Source organism: Haplochromis burtoni, unplaced genomic scaffold (assembly GCF_018398535.1).
Source record: "Haplochromis burtoni strain Fernald_Lab_line unplaced genomic scaffold, NCSU_Asbu1 Contig_3829, whole genome shotgun sequence".
NCBI lineage: Eukaryota > Metazoa > Chordata > Actinopteri > Cichliformes > Cichlidae > Haplochromis > Haplochromis burtoni.
This window is the reverse complement of record NW_024586190.1, coordinates 1-5,540: the sequence shown is the minus strand read 5'-3', so window position 1 is coordinate 5,540 and position 5,540 is coordinate 1. Positions and strand designations below refer to the sequence as shown.

The 5,540-nt window shown below is 38.8% G+C and overlaps 1 long non-coding RNA gene across 1 annotated transcript; it reads right to left on the bottom strand.

Moving 5' to 3' along the window:
* Positions 1-87: 87 nt before the first annotated feature.
* LOC102300025 lies at positions 88-2,289 on the bottom strand. Its single transcript, XR_318174.3, has 3 exons — positions 2,044-2,289; positions 1,122-1,294; positions 88-789 (listed from the first exon to the last, which is right to left on the bottom strand). It is a non-coding gene; the product is annotated as an uncharacterized LOC102300025 (long non-coding RNA).
* Between the last annotated feature and the right edge of the window lie 3,251 nt (positions 2,290-5,540).

The following is a 5,540-nucleotide window of genomic DNA, read 5'->3' as shown; positions in this document are numbered from 1 at the left end:
TTGTTTTCTGAGTTATATTTAAGAAGAGTAAAGTTATTCACATAAAGTTTTTATTCTTCTGTATTTATTCTTTTGTATCATGTGCCACAGTCATACTGAACTTGTCTAATGTCGATTCACTGTTTGAGTTTGGTCTTAAACTCCAGAGAATACCACCTGGTTCAACAATCTTTTTATCTTATTATTTGCAAAACTGTTTTCTTCTGAGAGATGCTCCTGAGGCTGAAATTGAGCCCAGAGAAACAACAACAAAGTTTAGTTCCTCTGGATTGTCCATGGACAAATTATTTTATCACTCATCCAGGTGACTTCACCAGTATCATAGATGAGTGATGCATATATCTCCCACTGGAAACCATTGTGTTCAGTCAATCGACTTTTTTAAGGAGAGTTGTTAGATGCTGTGCTCATGAGGACAATGAGTTTTAACTTGCAGCACAACACAAAGCTGAAATACTGGATCAACAATCAAAACACTTAACTGAGAAGAATTAAGTCAAAATGTAATATCCTCATATGATGACACATCAGACATGACCCAGCATTGTTCTAAGAATGCAAACTCTCTTATTGGAAGTTTCCACAGCTGCCAGAAAGGGACAGATTTCTGGCTGGTCTTAATGAGTGGTCGTTGCTCTCTCATTTTCTCTGGAATTGCTGCACAGAGGATGTAACACCCATGATAAGTGCTGAGGTGTGTCCTTGTCAGGAATTAGCCATCCTCAGCTTTCAAGTAAGGAAAAGTGGAACCAGAAGATATTGAAATGCATCTCTCCACAGCTGCTGATTCTACAAAAAAACAAAGTTTGATAAAAACATTTGCAGGTGAATCACCACTGATTTATCATTGACATCCATTTACTCAAATTACTGGCAAGTGGATAACTAGAATATATAGTTTATAATTTCAACAATGTACTGTAAAAAAAATGGAACTTTATATGACAAATGTGGTGTGGTGCTTGTAGAATTTTTAACAAGGACCCTACAAAACTTTACAGTACTCATGCTGCCAAACTTCTGATGGCTCGGTGTGCAGTTCCTGCTTTAAATGCATTCACTTTTAAGACTAAGAAATCTAAGTGATAAGAGGCCAGAAATGTTTGAACTCGCTTATGAACCTAAATCACTGAGGCCGTCTCTCCTGCATGGAGTCCAGGTGCTGGTTTTCCAGTGTGTGCATCTGATGCCCCAAAGCTGCCTCAGAGCTGTAACACCATCAACGGCTGCAGTATGGGACAGATGTGGGTGTGTCCTCATCTCCCAGAGGAGTCCAAATCGTCATCAAACAGCCCTACAGTCACAAAAACGTGAAAATATAAACAACCAGACTATCAGCAGAGATTTAACTACTTTAAGACCTCTGTGAAAATCATTTACAGTATATATATCACAGAATTTAAGGCCTTTATAATCACAGAGCATACAGAGAAAAGTACTAAACTGAATCAATTTCAGCTTTTGTTTCTCATGATGTATATTGTATTAATAATTAAATTTCATTATCTGTGTATTTACCATACATTTGCCACACAGGTGTAGATACTGTAGGTTCAGTGAATGCTTAAATTGCACCGATTACAATATACTGGAGATTCAAAGCTAAGATTCAGCGCACTGTGTTAGAGGCTGGGATTTGACTTCATCACATATACAACCTTTGATCATCGTTTATGTCCAGTTGAGAATGAATCTGTGCACTCACATATTAAATGAACTGAAATCAGTAGTGTGATCTCCAGTCTTGATATAAGGAATGAGAGAACTGATAGCTGTTATTTTAATGAGCCTGTCTCAGTTGTTTTAACTCTAAGTACCACAGAGTAATGCGGTAAGATCTGGACTGACGAGTTTACTGTCAGCATTTTAATCGCTAGTTTAAAGGCTGTAGGTTGCAGCCATTGCTCTAACACTGTATGGCCTCAGTGCTGGTTCTAATAGTCTGAGCTGCTTTCAGCTTTATGTGTGAAGAGGACAGCAGCTTACAAAACACGTAGTTAGCTCATACAGCTGCGACGTAAAATTTTCATAAACTAAGATCACCTTAAAATAACGGGGCTACGTGCGGTGATGCTAGCGTTAGCCATGTTAGCACGTTAGCTTCAACAGGTGGTCAGACTGCGAAAACAGGCACTCAGTCAGAGGTTGCGCTCTCCGTTTCGCTGCAGGGTCCCTGCATTCTTCACATATCCGTGTCGAGCCGAGTGTAAACCCTGAGGCTGAACGACCTTTGTACAAGCACACACGCTTCTTAGCAGGGCGAAGCTATGAGCTAGAAAAATCCAGGCAGACAGCCTGTATCTGTCCAACCAATCAGAGAGCTCCTTACATTCCATGGTGTGGCTAATTTGAATAGCGGCTAGGAAGTTGTTAATCGAAGAGCTAATCCAGCAGCTAATCCAGCAGCTAATCCCTGAGCGAACAGGAAAGGGAAATGGATTTTGAAATGACATTTATTAACGTGCAAATGGAAAAAGGTTCTTGAAATGCAGTTTATAAAAAAGCAAATGGAAAACGGATTTTGAAATGCAGTTTATTAAATTGGAATTCAAAAATGAATTTACAAATGCAGAATTTATTCTACAATTCATTATTTAAGCACAGAATTCTTTATTTTGATGCACGTGGCTCTTGTGGTACTCCATAGTGAAAAAGGTTTTGATTGTTGGATTGTGTTTTGCTCAGGTGAGTGTGTGTTATGAAAAATCTGTTTCGAGAATGCATTAAGAGTGGTGAGAATGACTTTTCTACTGTGAGAACTGAGCCAAATTGATTGAGGAAAAACTATAATGTAGAGTTATATTTTTTCACAAACGAAATGTGAAGGATTTTTTTGAAACTTCAAAAAACTGATGAAATGGAAAAAAGCAAAATGATACTCGCATCAGAAAACAGACAAAGAAAATAGACACAGTCTGAGAACATAGAACCAACTAAGGTATAGTCCAGTAAAGTCATGCTACATACATTCAGCAACCACTTTATTAGGTACCCCTTTTCTCCTACACTTCACAGTGATCCATCCATCCATCCATCTTCATCCACTTTATCTGGGGCCGGGTCACAAGGGCAGCAGCCTAAGCAGAGAAGCCCAGACCTCCCTCTCCCCTTCTTCACAGTGATCCAAATATCTAATCAGCCTTTCACATCAGCAGCAACTCAGTGCATTTCAGCATGTAGACATGGTCAGGACAGGCTGCTGAAGTTCAACCCAAGCATCAGAATAAGGATGAAAGATGATTGAACGTGGCATGGTTGTGGATGTTAGACGGGCTGGTGTGAGTATTTCAGACATTGTTGATGTACTGAGATTTTACTGCACAACCATCTCCAGGGTTTACATGGAATGGTCTGAAACGGGAAAAATACCTAGTGAGCAGCAGTTCTCAGGGTGAAAATACCTTGTTGATGTCAGACGAGAATAGCCAGATTGCTTTGAGATGATAGGAGAACAACAGTAACTCAAAAAATTACTAATTACAAACAAGCTATGCAGAAGAGCATCTCTGAAAGCACAACACATCTGTCTGTAAAAAGCAGGTGGGCTACAGCAACAGAAGACCACACTGGGGGCCACAGCTGTCAGCTAAGAACAGGAAACCAAGGCACAATTTGGCACTGACTCCCCAAAATTAGACATTAAAAGATTGACTCCACAGTAACCAGATCTCAGTCCAGTAGGGCATCCTTGGGATGTGCTTGAAAGGGAAATTTGGATGAGCAGTTGTGAAACAAGATTAAAAGTTTGTATTTCTATTTGTTGCAAGTAAACCTCTTCCAGTGCATTACTGTGTTTCCTCATGCAAGGGTTTTTATTTGTTGATCACCAAGTTGAACTCAGTGACTGACTTTCCATGTTTTTACATATGTGCGAAAAGGTTTTTATTGTTTTAGTGTCTTTTGCACAAGTGAATCTGTGTTGGAAAAAATGCTTGTCTTGAGCAGTGCCTTAAGAGTGGTGAGAATGATGTTTGTGATATAAGAATTACACCAAATTTATCAAGAAAAACTGTAATACTTAAACACCAAATGGTTTTATAATTTTATCAAAATCTTACTGCTTTTGGTAAGAGTACTGTGAGAACTATGGCCTTAATGTAGAGTAAAAGACATTCTGACACAAAATGAAATGTGAAAGGTTTATCTGATACTTTCCAAAATGTTATTTCATTGAAAAGCAAGATGATAAATGTGAAACTATCTTCTTTTTATTTTTCCTCTGGCCAGTTTTTTAATGGGTTACCACAGCTGATCAACAACCTCCATCTCCCCCTATCTCCAGCATCTTCTGCTGTCACACCAACCTTTTTTCATTACATCCATGAATCTTCTCTGTGGTCTGCCTCTTTTCTTCCTTCCTGGCAGCTTCATCTTCATGCTTTGTCCAATATATCCACTATCACTCTACAGCACGTGTCCAGGCTGTCAGGCTTACCTCGCTGACTTTGTCTCCAAACCTAAAACTGAGGAGTCCCTCTCATTTCTAATCCTGGCCATCCTGGTAACTCACAGTAAAATCTTAACATCATCAGCTCTGCCATCTCCAGCTCTTTCTCCTGTCACTGCCTCCAAACTGTAAATCATAGCATGTCTCACTATTGTCTTGTAAATCATCCCTTTCACTCGCTGCCACCTCTGACCCTATATGCTTGAGAAAACAGACAGTGATGAAACATGTAAACTTAGAACATTACAAATTAATACATAATACATTAAACCCCCACTACATATAAGAACAGAATATGCTTGTGTGTAATTAGCAATGCCATGATGTGCACCTGTGATACAAGACTGAGGCAATATGTTTCCATTAGCTTTAAACTGGGGGACAGTTTCACTACTACCACTGACAGTGTGTGAGTGGCCTCAGTGTTCTGCAGAGAAGTAAGAGACATGTAGGTCTGACTGACAAAAGTAAAGTTGTGAGATTGAGATAGGAAGTGCATCGACACAATAACAAAATGTGTTTAGCTGTATGTGTAGACACGATGAGAAAAGCTAATGTGGGCAGAGAAATGTGTTCCTAAGGTGAGAACTGCACCAATTCAGAATAGTTAAATATTAATAATATATAAAAAGGATATTGGTAACAAATCCAATATTATAGAGCAGTAATTTCTCCTGTTTCTGTTAATGTAGCATGGCTAGATCTACTGCTATTATTTTCAAATATATGAGTACACATAAATATAGTTTAATATGTTTTAATTGAACCACAATGGATAGAGAAGAGAAGCATATGAGAATAATTACATTTTAATCCTTTTTCCTGTCACCCACATGTACTTGTAGTGGCTGGTTTCAGGGCAGTAAACCAATCCCCCAGTCTCATTGTCTTATCTTGCACACTATGTCTGTTATTGTGCTCACAAGGGAACAGGTGCGTGTGTTTTTTGGGGAAGGATTTTTTGAGCAGATGACTGAAAGGCAATACAAAGTTGGATTTTGTGAAATTAAATGATGAGACAAGAAAATAACATTAAAGTGTCTAATAGCTCTCTCCTCTCTGTCTCTCTCCCTCTCCCTCCATATATATATAT